General features: G+C 39.8%; 1 non-coding gene across 1 annotated transcript; it reads left to right on the top strand.

Annotated features, from left to right (window-relative positions):
• The first annotated feature begins 9641 nt into the window (after positions 1-9641).
• On the top strand, positions 9642-9760 carry LOC128017884 (5S ribosomal RNA). The gene has a single exon (XR_008184581.1). It is a non-coding gene; the product is annotated as a 5S ribosomal RNA (ribosomal RNA).
• The last annotated feature ends 4672 nt before the right edge of the window (positions 9761-14432 follow it).

Here is a 14432-nt window from a genome sequence, read left to right as displayed (position 1 = left end):
GCGTCCAACCACACACACACAGCGCGTGATGACGGAGCTCGCTCATTGGTCAATCACCAATCAAATAGTAATAACTTAAAACGTCAACTGTTTGAGTTAAATCATTTTTTTCTTTTTATAATACATCACTTTTCAACTTTTATTAAGGGACAATCATGTAACTAAATTGTCTAAATAAAATAATTAACTTCATTTAATCTGTGTTACATTCTCCCCTCCTAAATTCATGCAAGTCCCTTTGCATGTTCTGCTGGGCTGACTGGTGACCACACCGTGTAAACCATTAGACAGCAAGGGAAGGACATTCAGATTTTCATCTCCACCAAGAGATTGAACAAAAGCCGAATTCAGACCTTGGAACAAAGATTGGACCACATATATTAATGGGTTTCCTGGCTGGAAATAAGTAAGTCGCTCTGGTTTCTCTCTCTGTCTGACAGAACGTCTCGGTAAAGTGTCTATCTCTTCTTCTGATTGTTGTTCTGCTCTTTCAGGAACATCTGAACTTTCGACAACACTGGTTACTTCAACTTCATCAACGGAATTACCCATTACAGCTTCAACTTGGCCCTTATCAGGTAAGTTACTTTGCTCAAGGGCACCGGAAACATAAAGAGGTAAGTGTTCACCAGGTTTTTCGATCGGTAAGGCTTCAATAAGTAAATTATCACTCTGGTCGCCCTGCAGGATAACACCAGTGGGGAAAGTTTGTTCAGCCGAGTTATCAGCAAAATCAGCGTTCAATGTCTCTCCTTCCGTACCGATATCATGAACTGTAGAGAAACGTACTGTCTCTATTTTTGGAGTATGACTGTACTCGCAATATGAAGTTCCTTCTTCGGAATCAGAAAGGGAAACGTCATCAATTAACGGAACTTTAGGATTCTGTCGCGTTCTAGGTTTTGAGATGGATTCGTGTAAAGTGGGTGGTTCAACTTCGGAAGATGGTAAAAACCCACACGGGAGCAACAGATCTCTGTGAAGAGTACGCAGAGGACCGTCCTTTCTCTCTGGACGAACAGTGTAAACTGGCAATTCAGCTGCCTGACTCACCACGACATACACCTCAGACTCCCACTTGTCTGCTAACTTGTGCTTCCCGCGCAACCTAACATTCCTCACCAATACTCGGTCACCAATCTCCAAAGAGCAATGAGTTACGGATTTGTCAAACCTAGCTTTGTTTCTTTCTGCACTTTTTGACATACCACGTGACGCGAGCAAATAACTTTCTTTCAGATTGGTTTTTAGATGATTTACATACTCTGAATGAGACTGTCGCGGACCATCTTGATACGGCAACCCAAAAGCAAGGTCAACGGGTAACCTGGGTTGACGCCCAAACATCAATTCGTAGGGAGTAAACCCAGTGACCTCATGTTTCGTGCAATTGTACGCATGAGCTAAGGGTTTTACAAAATCCTTCCAACGAACCTTGTCTTTTTCTTCTAAGGTACCCAACATACTGAGCAATGTCCTATTAAAACGTTCGACAGGATTTCCCCTGGGATGATAAGGGGTTGTTCGGGTTTTCATAATACCTGCCATTTCACAAAGCTCCTTGATGGTGCGTGATTCAAAATCTGGGCCCTGGTCGCTATGCAGACGCTCGGGGAACCCATAGTGCACAACAAAATTCTCCCAAAGACATTTTGCTACTGTTCTTGCCTTTTGGTTGGGTGTGGGGACGGCCACAGCATATTTGGTAAAGAAGTCAGTGATTACCAAAATGTCTCTCGTGTTACTTTTGTCTGGCTCTAATGAGAGAAAATCCATACAGACTAACTCTAAAGGTCTTGTGGCTTGGATATTAACTAACGGTGCAGCTTTTTGAGGCAATGATTTCCTCCTCACACAACGACTGCATGTCCTGATCTTTTGTTCTACCTCCGCAGCCATCTTCGGCCAATAGAACCGAGACCTTACCAAATCTAGAGTTCTCTCCACCCCCATATGACCCATACTGTCATGCAAACTGGTCAATACAGAGGCCCTCAGTTTCTCAGGTAGCACCAGTTGGTAAGTAATGAATTCCTCTACCTGTCGTTTCCGGTAAAGCACCCCACCTTTTAACTCAAGACGGTTCCACTCTCTTAGAAAGAAAGGAAGATCTGGGAGTTCCTTCCTGACTGTTGGTGGAGGCTTTTCCCCAGACTCTAAGAAAGATACTACTTCCCGAATGACTGGATCTGCCCTTTGCTCATCACAGAGGTTCCCTGACAGATAAGATACAACAGGTAACCCCTCAAAATCACCTTCTTGTTCATAACTATCAGGTACAGCATCAGGGTAAAGTGCAAGAGATTCAACAAACCCAACACCACTCCCAACGTCTGTTGGCTGTCTGACCAGATGCTTCTCACATATAGCCTGAACTACATCAGTTGCGGTGTAACAAGAATCTGCAGCTTCCGTGAGATGATTCTGCATAAACTGCTGAATTCGTTCATACTCTTTCTGAGATACCGGATTTTCGGGCAACTGTTCCTGCGGTCGCCTTGACAAACCATCAGCATCAGCATTTAGCTTGCCTGCTCTGTACTGTAACTTAAATGAAAAAGTGGAAAGGGCAGCAAGCCACCGGTAGCTAGTCGCATCTAGTCTCGCCGTGGTTAAAACATAAGTTAGAGGGTTGCTGTCTGTAATGACGGTAAACTGGCTACCATACAAATAGTCTCTAAACTTTTCAGTTACTGCCCATTTAAGGGCAAGAAACTCAAGCTTGTGCGCAGGGTAATTGGACTCACTGCGGGACAACCCTCTACTTGCATATGCAATGACTCGCATCCTCCCTTCCTGTTCCTGATACAGGGCTGCTCCTAAACCCTTGGTGCTGGCATCTGTATGCAGGAAGTAGGCAAGTTTAGGGTTAGCAAAGCCCAACACTGGCGCAGTAGTTAGCTTTTCAATAACAGACCGAAACGCTTCCTCACAAAGTGGTGTCCAACGGTCTCCGAACGACTCTTTTGGGTTATGGTATGGACCCTTACTCTCACTTTGTTTACCACTTTTCCTAGTCGGCGGATACCCTACAGTCAAGTCCGTAAGTGGTTTCACGACCCTAGAGTAATCTTTAATAAATCGGCGGTAATACCCCGAAAAGCCCAAAAATGACCTTAACTCTCTAAGGTTTGTGGGACTCGGCCAGGTTTTTAAGGTTTGCACTTTCTCTGGATCGGTCTCTACTCCACGCTCTGACACTATGTGCCCTAAATAACGAACGGACGTCTGAAAAAATTTGCACTTTTCAAGGGCAAGTTTTAGCCCATACTCTCTGAGCCGAGAAAGAACTTTTAACAACCGTCTTTCATGCTCTTCCAAAGTTTCAGAAAATATGATCAGATCGTCTAGGAAGACAAGTACTTCTCTGAGATTGATATCCTCCATACACTTCTCCATCAATCTCTGAAAAGTACTTGGGGCATTAGTGACCCCCTGAGGCATTCGGTTAAACTCCCAAAACCCCAGGGGACAGACAAAGGCAGTTTTAGGTTTGTCGACTTCTTCCACCTCTATCTGGTAATACCCAGATTTCAGATCAAGTACAGAAAACCATTTTGACCCAGTTAAGGCGGAAAACGTCTCCTCGAGATTGGGTAATGCATAGGCGTCTTTCACGGTCTGGAGATTTAACTTCCTGTAGTCAATGCACAAACGTACATCTCCATTTTTCTTTCGCACGACTACAATAGGCGAAGAAAAAGGGGATTCAGACTCGCGAATAACATTGCTTGCGAGAAGGTCACGCAGATGTCTGCGGACGGCTTCCAGATCTTGTGGATGGATCGGTCGCGCCCTATGTTTAAAGGGAGTTTCGTCGTGCAGATGTATACGATGTTTCACCTTTTGCGTATGCCCAAAATCTAAATCGTGTTGGCTGAAAACATCAGGCATTTCTCTGAGTTTTGCTGAAATGCGTTCCCGCCATTCTGGTGGAAGTGGGGACTCACCAAAATTCAGGGCGAAATTGGACTCTTGAGAAGGTAAATGCTCACTAACAGGCGAAACACTCGGCTGGGGAAGCACGGATTCAACCACATGCAATTCTGCTATTATGCATTTTGGAGGAATGGCTATATCGTGCTCCGTTTCATTTTTTAGTACCACAGGTAACGAGACAGACTGACTACTAGAAATGGTAAGTAAGCAGCGCTTCACAAACACACCACCAGGTAAGGGGGAATCAGACGGGTGTTCTACCACTACACACTTATCTATCCCAACAGGTACCGCAACAGAGCCTTTCACTACGACAGTTTGACCAGCAGGCATGACCTCCGGTACATTGCCTTTTAATCTCACATGACCCAGAACACCACTTGTGTTCTGCTTTCGCCTTGTTTCAAGGGTTTTCAAAACCACTCTATACCCAAATAGAGATGGCTGGTGCTTTGGGGAATCTGCAAGTAACTGCTGCTCATAAAGGATATCGAGAGTGTTTGTACCTATTAAGACCAAAGGCTGAGTGTGAGACTTTACATCTGGAACTACTAAAGCTACTGTGGCCACTTCAATAGTCGCACCCAAAAACTCTTCAGGGAAAGTTATGTCTACCTTTATGTAACCTTCGTACGGGACAGAAAAACCATTTGCACCTTCCACCTCCAATATATCGCCAAGAGGGTTAATCGGGTACTCTGAGAGGTGTTGTTCGTAAAAAGACTTAGGCACAGTTGTGACCTGTGATCCAGTGTCTAGTAAACAATGACATTTCTTACCAGCTATGCTGACTTCGGCAACACATCTAGCACCGACTAAGCCCTTAGGTAGATTTGCACTCTGCTTCCTAGGAGTTTGGCATTTCTTGAAGACACGATTTACAATGGGACCACTCGATTTAAGCTCAGTTCCTGTATGTCCCGCGACAGGAACAGCCTCTAGTTTAAATCTGAGCTAGTAGAGGAATTCTGTGACTCCCACTGTAACTGTTTCTCCCTTAACAGCCTACGTTTAGTAGCGACAAGCTCTGGGTTTGGCTCAGAACTACAGGTAGATGCAATGTGGCCATCCTCACCACATGTGAAACAGTACCACGGTCTAGGTCTATCAGTTGGCTTCTTATTGACCGGAACTACACTCGCAGCAGCCCCTGACTTCCTTTGGTCAGGTGGTGCAGGCCTTTTAACTACCTCTCGCGACGGAGTTCTCTTTGAATGTTTTGGTCGGACTGCAAGATTAGCTAACTGACTCTGTAACTTGACAATCTGCTTCTTTAACTCGCGCGTTTCAGTTTCAAGAGGACTCACACTAGGAGCTTCATCTTGTTCTAACTCAGCAGAAATCCACGCTTTCTGAGAGTGCATAAACGCTCTCTGCTTAGAAGACCCAAGGTGTTGCTTCATGCGCGTTGCTTTCGCAGTGTGTCTATCCTCCTCTGTGCGAAGCATAAGGAGAAGCTGTGCAAAGGAAGGAGGATTGTTTCGCTTTTGCTCTAGTCGTAGTTCTGCAATTAAGTCATTGTCCCAGCAGCCCCTGCAAAACTGCTTTAGGAGATGCCTATCTGCCTCTGCTGGGACAATACCATCTCTTTTGACAGTTGCACTTAAAGCTGACTGTAACCTGTACAGATAAGTAGATGGCCTTTCACCTGCATCCTGCAACGTGTTCATGAATTTCGCTAACAATTCGTCCCCGTCCTCCACAGCCCCAAAAGCGGAGTCCAACAGCTGGAGGTAAGCAGAAGGAGGAGATTCGGGATTCAAGTGCTTTATAACATCCGCTGCAGGTGGCAAAAGACTGTCTAGTATTCGCCTAGACGCATGCAAATCGGACAAAGAGGGATCTTTTAAAATGAATTCAACACTAGAACGCCAAATGTCGTAATCTACCTCGTTTCCAGGCCTGGGGCATTTTCCCGAAAACACTCTAAGCCTGGGCTGGATCTGTCCTTGAGCAACCACTTCACTGCTCCGCACAACATGCTCAACTACTAGTCTTTGGACCTCAGGCGGGTTGAGAATTTTGGAAGACGTGCGTAGGGTCGGCTCAATCAAATTGATAGGAGTAGGTTGGGACGGTACGTCATCTATCTGACTCGGCGGATTACGAATTGGATCGAAATTCCCATCCGGAGATGCCCAATACGGTTTCTCACAGGTATTTTCACCAGTACTACCAGAAACAGCAGGCTCTGGTGGGAGGTCAGCACCCACTTGCGACAGCATTTCACTCAGTATAGACTCAAAGTTGTTTCCGCTCAGTTTTGCTATTTCTCTTAATCTGTCCAGGTAGGATTTTGTTATGCTACTACCCAGTTGCTGTGTAAACACACTGGCTAACGCTCTCACATGGTACTTAACACCGGGTTCGCTTGACAGCTGATGAGTATACGGCAATTTTTGTTCAAGTGTTTGCAATGCTTGATTACTGTTGTACTCAATGATCACGTTTTGGTAGAACTCTGATTCTTTGTCGTCGATACGCACGGTTTTAGCAAACGACCCGTAACGTTTCAGAGCATCAAATAATTCTTCATCACTCTCAGTGTCAGTTAAACCACTGATTATTACGGAGTTTGGGATAATAATCCCCTCAGCTTCAATAATCTCCATTATAGGTGCTTGTTTGAGAACAAAAGAAAAAGACCTAAAATGTTCCTGTTTAATGTGCAGCTGTTAGTTCTCAGCAACAGCGCCACCTCCTGGCTGGCTCGCCATAATTTATGTAACAGGTGTTTAAAGAATTTAACAAATAATTAATTAAATGAATTGCTGTTGGTGCAAATAGGTTTATCAGAAGATTCTAAGAGTCGTAAAGGAGGTAGCGGGTTGTAGTGAGAAACAACAGACAACACAAGTTAGATGCAAGCTGGTATGTAATTAGATTTCCAGTGAGAATTATAATCAGGTTAAATACAATATCAGGCAATGATACAAATCTCAAGCATGAAAATCCCCTCGAGAGTGCACTCTTCTTTTACCCCAGAAAACAGAAAAGTATTGTACAGACTAGTAAATGAAATGACAAAAAGAAATAAAATAAACAAAAATACTCAAAGGAATGGTGTCTTTTTTTCCTTTTAAAACACCTTTCTCAAAATATATCACATATCAATTTCAATCAACTTATGGCTATGGGTAACCATACACCAATAAGAGTGTTCAATGCTATTCAAAGCATGGATCAGTTTCCTGTCAATCCCTGTATTTGTCAATCTAAAAAAAAAAAAAAGTATTCAATAGTCTCTAATAGGAATTGTCTTACTTAAAGCAAGACTGGAGAATGAAAGAAAGGATATTGTCCTCTTCTTTATGAATTGTAGTCTTTTCCTCTCTGTAGCAGATTCGGGTGGCTCGCCATCAAACGTGAATTTCACAGGATATCGCAGAAGATCACAATCCAGAACCAAGGAAAAAAAAAATAGAAGTACAAGGAAGAAGAGAAAAAAAAAAAAAAAAAGAAAGGGACAAAAAAACCTGGCCTGATCACAGACCAGAGCATTCATTTAGTGATTTCAAAAATAATTTCACATCAAAGATCGAAACAATCAAAATAAACAATTAAACACACAAATATGTGTTTCAAGACATCATATATTACACTAATTTACCTCTAGAACAATCCTATCTGTATTCCTCACACAGGCGCATGTGACCAATAATGGCGCCGGTGAACTGAAATGGAGGAATAACCACGCGGTTCACTATGACCACACTTATACTCATTTAGAGTGAAATAGTACAATTAAACGATAGAACATATCAATATTAATTTTTCAAAAGAACTTTTAATCCTATATTAATCATTTACCTTCTATATTTAGCGTCTTTTGCTTTCACCCAAGCACGTCTCACAGGCACGCGTCGGCCAGCAATGGCGTTGGTGAACGATGAATACCCACACGATTCACTCTAAGCCTGGAGTGAAATGTGACTCAACATTCACTCGGCTTCTCCATACGCTGCTTGGTATTAAATTTATCAAATTAAAGGTTTTCTACTTTTCTTCAATTATACACTTCTAGTTTTGATCGCAGAGATCGACTCGCGTCTTCTCTCCTCTATGCTCAGCTCTCTTCTCGTTACGCAGGCGCGTCCAACCACACACACACAGCGCGTGATGACGGAGCTCGCTCATTGGTCAATCACCAATCAAATAGTAATAACTTAAAACGTCAACTGTTTGAGTTAAATCATTTTTTTCTTTTTATAATACATCACTTTTCAACTTTTATTAAGGGACAATCATGTAACTAAATTGTCTAAATAAAATAATTAACTTCATTTAATCTGTGTTACATTTTGCTTTTCTTTCAGCCAAGGCTCAGCTATCATTCTAGTTCCTTTACACTTTTATACGGATTAGCTGCTTCTTTTTTGTCTGTTTTCTCTTTCTCTGTGCCATCTTTCTGCTTGCGGTGTCACAAAGGACAGCTCAGCCTCGTCATTCTTCCTTTCTCCTGCAGGAGGCGATAGACGGGCCTTTTCTCTGTCTCTATTACAAACTCTTGAGCGCCGCGTGCTCTTTTGGAAATGACACCCCTCTCTTCAGTTTGAGACGGAGCTTCCCAAATTTGATTGTCATCCGAACCCCTTAGTGGTAAACTACACAGGAGATGCACCCTCTTAGATTTAAAGTTCATTTTCAAATAAATTAACAAAAAACACATTCTCATGTTCATTTTTTCACTGATGTTGGTGTGGGATCAAATTATTTGCAATTAAACAAATGACATATTTCAGCTTTTTTGGTACTTTTTCATTACTTGGAACAGGACAAGAGTTTTTTATCATCTCAAAAAAAAAAAAAAAATTCATTAAACTCATCAGCAAATATTGTTTCATTGTAGGAAAATATAGGCATGCCCTTTCTGTTTTAAAATCACTAAATTCACCCCAAATTACCTGCACTCAAAGTGCATCACCACAATATTTTATTTTATTTTATTTTAATAGGTTTGGTTTTATTTTAACAAGATGACTTTTACTTCCACTCAAAGTGCCTCAACGCAATATTGATTGTATTTATTGATATTAATTTTATTAATTAATTTAAACATTTTGGTTTAATTTAATTTAACCAGGTTTGAAATTTCTGTTTTAAAATCACTAAATTCACCCCAAATTACCTGCACTCAAAGTGCATCACCACAATATTTTATTTTATTTTATATTATTTAATTTTATTTTATTTCAATAGATTTGGTTTCATTTTAACCAGATGACATTTACTTCCACTCAAAGTGCCTCAACGCAGTATTGATTGTATTTATTGCTATTAATTTTATTAATTAATTTAAACATTTTGGTTTAATTTAATTTAACCAGGTTTGAAATTTCTGTTTTAAAATGACCAATTTCCCCCCAAATTACATTCAATTTAAAGTAAGCGCAGTATTTGTTTACTTTTATTTAATTCAATTTCAACCAGAAGACATTTCTGATGTTAAAGTTGAGAAACAGGCCCCCATTACTTCCACACAAAGTGCGTCACCGCGCGACATTTATCTTTTGTGAATGTATTTATTTATTAAAATGCATATTTTTTATTGTTACTTATTTCTTTCCCTTAATTTAGCTCATATTAAAAAAGAGAGAAGACTTTTAAAAGACTTGGAAAAAACTTTGAGTGGAAAAGGATCTGTTTCTCTTTGGCCTGCCTGTGTGTCTTCTTTAAATAGGTCGCTCTTGACTGTTGTACTCGCTTACGGCCATACCACCCTGAGCACGCCCGATCTCGTCCGATCTCGGAAGCTAAGCAGGGTCGGGCCTGGTTAGTACTTGGATGGGAGACCGCCTGGGAATACCAGGTGCTGTAAGCTTTTGCTTTTCCTTCAGCCAAGGCTCAGCTATCATTCTAGTTCCTTTACACTTTTATACGGATTAGCTGCTTCTTTTTTGTCTGTTTTCTCTTTCTCTGTGCCATCTTTCTGCTTGCGGTGTCACAAAGGACAGCTCAGCCTCGTCATTCTTCCTTTCTCCTGCAGGAGGCGATAGACGGGCCTTTTCTCTGTCTCTATTACAAACTCTTGAGCGCCGCGTGCTCTTTTGGAAATGACACCCCTCTCTTCAGTTTGAGACGGAGCTTCCCAAATTTGATTGTCATCCGAACCCCTTAGTGGTAAACTACACAGGAGATGCACCCTCTTAGATTTAAAGTTCATTTTCAAATAAATTAACAAAAAACACATTCTCATGTTCATTTTTTCACTGATGTTGGTGTGGGATCAAATTATTTGCAATTAAACAAATGACATATTTCAGCTTTTTTGGTACTTTTTCATTACTTGGAACAGGACAAGAGTTTTTTATCATCTCAAAAAAAAAAAAAAAATTCATTAAACTCATCAGCAAATATTGTTTCATTGTAGGAAAATATAGGCATGCCCTTTCTGTTTTAAAATCACTAAATTCACCCCAAATTACCTGCACTCAAAGTGCATCACCACAATATTTTATTTTATTTTATTTTAATAGGTTTGGTTTTATTTTAACAAGATGACTTTTACTTCCACTCAAAGTGCCTCAACGCAATATTGATTGTATTTATTGATATTAATTTTATTAATTAATTTAAACATTTTGGTTTAATTTAATTTAACCAGGTTTGAAATTTCTGTTTTAAAATCACTAAATTCATCCCCAAATTACCTGCACTCAAAGTGCATCACCACAATATTTTATTTAATTTTATATTATTTAATTTTATTTCATTTCAATAGATTTGGTTTCATTTTAACCAGATGACATTTACTTCCACTCAAAGTGCCTCAACGCAGTATTGATTGTATTTATTGCTATTAATTTTATTAATTAATTTAAACATTTTGGTTTAATTTAATTTAACCAGGTTTGAAATTTCTGTTTTAAAATCACTAAATTCACCCCAAATTACCTGCACTCAAAGTGCATCACCACAATATTTTATTTAATTTTATTTTAATTGTTTTGGTTTTATTTTAACCAGATGACATTTACTTCCACTCAAAGTGCCTCACCGCAATATTGATTGTATTTATTGATATTAATTATTTTAAACATTTTGGTTTAATTTAATTTAACCAGGTTTGAAATTTCTGTTTTAAAATGACCAAATTCCCCCCAAATTACATTCAATTTAAAGTAAGCGCAGTGTTTGTTTACTTTTATTTAATTCAATTTCAACCAGAAGACATTTCTGATGTTAAAGTTGAGAAACAGGCCCCCATTACTTCCACACAAAGTGCGTCACCGCGCGACATTTATCTTTTGTGAATGTATTTATTTATTAAAATGCATATTTTTTATTGTTACTTATTTCTTTCCCTTAATTTAGCTCATATTAAAAAAGAGAGAAGACTTTTAAAAGACTTGGAAAAAACTTTGAGTGGAAAAGGATCTGTTTCTCTTTGGCCTGCCTGTGTGTCTTCTTTAAATAGGTCGCTCTTGACTGTTGTACTCGCTTACGGCCATACCAACCTGGCGGCGCCAGTGAGCCAACAGGAAGTGATAGTCTTGCAGCACAGAGAGAAAGGCTCAATCCTGTTTGTTTATTTTAATTGTTTGTTTCTAAATATTTTGGCTTTCAGATTTTTGCTTGGGATATTAGTTGCTGGATAGTCAGTGTTGACCTCCATAAATCCCCCTGGCAGCTTAGGCTGTCTGGGGGACTTTTTTTGACGTTTTTTGACTTATTTTTCCTTGTAGCATGCTGCAGAAGCACAGCATGGCGTCAGATAAAGAAAGAGAACAAACCATGATGAGAAAAGGTAGCAATGGGAGGAATGAAGAGGAGGAGCAAAGAAGAGGTAAAGTCAAACAAGCAGAGATCCAAAAGCAACAAGAGATAAGTAAAGTCACAGGGAATTTGTGGGAAGAGGGAGAAGAAAACAGCAGAGGAGTGCAAGGAAAATCAAAATGGAAGTACAGCAAAGAGCTGACTGTGGAGGTAGAGGTGGATGGAACAGAAAAGATTTCAATGATGGATTTGCTGAAGGAAGTAAAGAAGGAGTGTGGAGAAGTGATTGGCTGCAGGGTGAGAGGTGAAAGGGTCTATGAGCTCACAATGAAAGATGAAGAGGCAAAGAGGAAACTAATGGATGGAGTGAGAGTGAAAGGAGTGATGGTGCATGCCAGGGATATAATAAATAATGATATGGTGGTGTCCTTTATCAATTTGCCTGTGTACTTAGAGGATGAGAAGATACTCGCCAAGTTACAGGAGTGGGGAGTACGACCACTTTCACCAATCAAACGCCGGGTGTGGCCTGGAACGGATACAGTTGATGGGACACGTTTCTTAAAAGTTCGCTTCACGGAACAGGTATGTTCACTACCATACTCCACAAAATTTGAGACTCTGAGAGGCACCGAATTTTTTCGTGTCATCCATGATAGACAAATACGTGTTTGTAGACTTTGCATCAAGCCAGGGCACATAATCAGAGAGTGCCCTGAATTAAAGTGCTTCAAGTGCAATGGTGGAGGCCATTATGCAAGAGATTGTGACGAATGGATGGGATTAGAGAGAGAGAGGGTGGATAGTCAAAAATATGATGAAAGGAGGAATAGTGTTCTGACAGAGGTGCAAGAGGAGGGAACAACTGATGTGGTGAGCGGTGGAGAGAAAGACGGAGCTGAAGATAGTGAAAGAAGAAGCAAAATGGAATGGCGAGGCAGACCTGAAAGTTACAGTGAAGCAGAAGATGGGGAGGAGGAGATGGAGCAGTCGGAAGAGATCGAGGAAGAGGAGGACACAGATGAAAGTAATGTGAAAGAAAGAGGTAAAGAAGAGGAAAATAAAAATACTGCACAAGAACTGATAGAAAGCAGAGGTGGAAAAAAGAGAGACAGAGAAAGTAAAGAGGGACTGAAAACAAAGATTAAAAGACTGAGTGCAAAGAGGAAGTCTGAGATGGACGGAGAACAGGTTGAGCAGATAAAAGAACCACGAGCGGTTATGTGACAAAACTGGGGTGTCGAAGTTGAGACCGAGGAGGAATGGGGGAAATTGTTTTTGTTTGGAACTTTCGGGAAAAGGAAAATAACTGATATTTGTTTAATTAATTTTGTTCTGAGTCATGCCAGACTAGAAGTAGTTCTAAGAAGGAACTATAAATATTTTGAAGGGAGAAAAATAAAAGTAAAAGATTAATGTCAATGATACAAAGAGGGTTGATTTGTAAGTATGACGATAAAGAAGGGAAAGAGTTATTTTTTGACTATGAATAGGTTCATACATCAAAAGGTGGGGGAAGAAATACGTTTCAATTGGTAAAGAGTTATAATCTGGTTGAGAATGGCTGATGTCAATTGAGTAATTGTAAACATATATGTGTGTGTACTTTATTTATGTTCTTTCTTTTTATTGCTGTATGATTATGCAAAATTAAGTAGTTCAGTTGAAAAACGATTCATACAAATGTATTGAAATGTAAGTAAATTGGATGGAATGATGCAATTGAAAAACTGTGAATTGAAAGTTAAATAAAAAGATAAAAAAAAAAAAAAAGAGCACGCCCGATCTCGTCCGATCTCGGAAGCTAAGCAGGGTCGGGCCTGGTTAGTACTTGGATGGGAGACCGCCTGGGAATACCAGGTGCTGTAAGCTTTTGCTTTTCTTTCAGCCAAGGCTCAGCTATCATTCTAGTTCCTTTACACTTTTATACGGATTAGCTGCTTCTTTTTTGTCTGTTTTCTCTTTCTCTGTGCCATCTTTCTGCTTGCGGTGTCACAAAGGACAGCTCAGCCTCGTCATTCTTCCTTTCTCCTGCAGGAGGCGATAGACGGGCCTTTTCTCTGTCTCTATTACAAACTCTTGAGCGCCGCGTGCTCTTTTGGAAATGACACCCCTCTCTTCAGTTTGAGATGGAGCTTCCCAAATTTGATTGTCATCCGAACCCCTTAGTGGTAAACTACACAGGAGATGCACCCTCTTAGATTTAAAGTTCATTTTCAAATAAATTAACAAAAAACACATTCTCATGTTCATTTTTTCACTGATGTTGGTGTGGGATCAAATTATTTGCAATTAAACAAATGACATATTTCAGCTTTTTTGGTACTTTTTCATTACTTGGAACAGGACAAGAGTTTTTTATCATCTCAAAAAAAAAAAAAAAAAATCAAACTCATCAGCAAATATTGTTTCATTGTAGGAACATATAGGCATGCCCTTTCTGTTTTAAAATCACTAAATTCACCCCAAATTACCTGCACTCAAAGTGCATCACCACAATATTTTATTTTATTTTATTTTAATAGGTTTGGTTTTATTTTAACCAGATGACATTTACTTCCACTCAAAGTGCCTCAACGTAATATTGATTGTATTTATTGATATTAATTTTATTAATTAATTTAAACATTTTGGTTTAATTTAATTTAACCAGGTTTGAAATTCCTGTTTTAAAATCACTAAATTCACCCCAAATTACCTGCACTCAAAGTGCATCACCACAATATTTTATTTTATTTTATATTATTTAATTTTATTTTATTTCAATAGATTTGGTT

The sequence above is a fragment of the Carassius gibelio genome, chromosome A7 (assembly GCF_023724105.1).
Source record: "Carassius gibelio isolate Cgi1373 ecotype wild population from Czech Republic chromosome A7, carGib1.2-hapl.c, whole genome shotgun sequence".
NCBI lineage: Eukaryota > Metazoa > Chordata > Actinopteri > Cypriniformes > Cyprinidae > Carassius > Carassius gibelio.
Note: the sequence above shows the minus strand (reverse complement) of the source record. Positions and strands in the feature narration are given on the sequence as shown.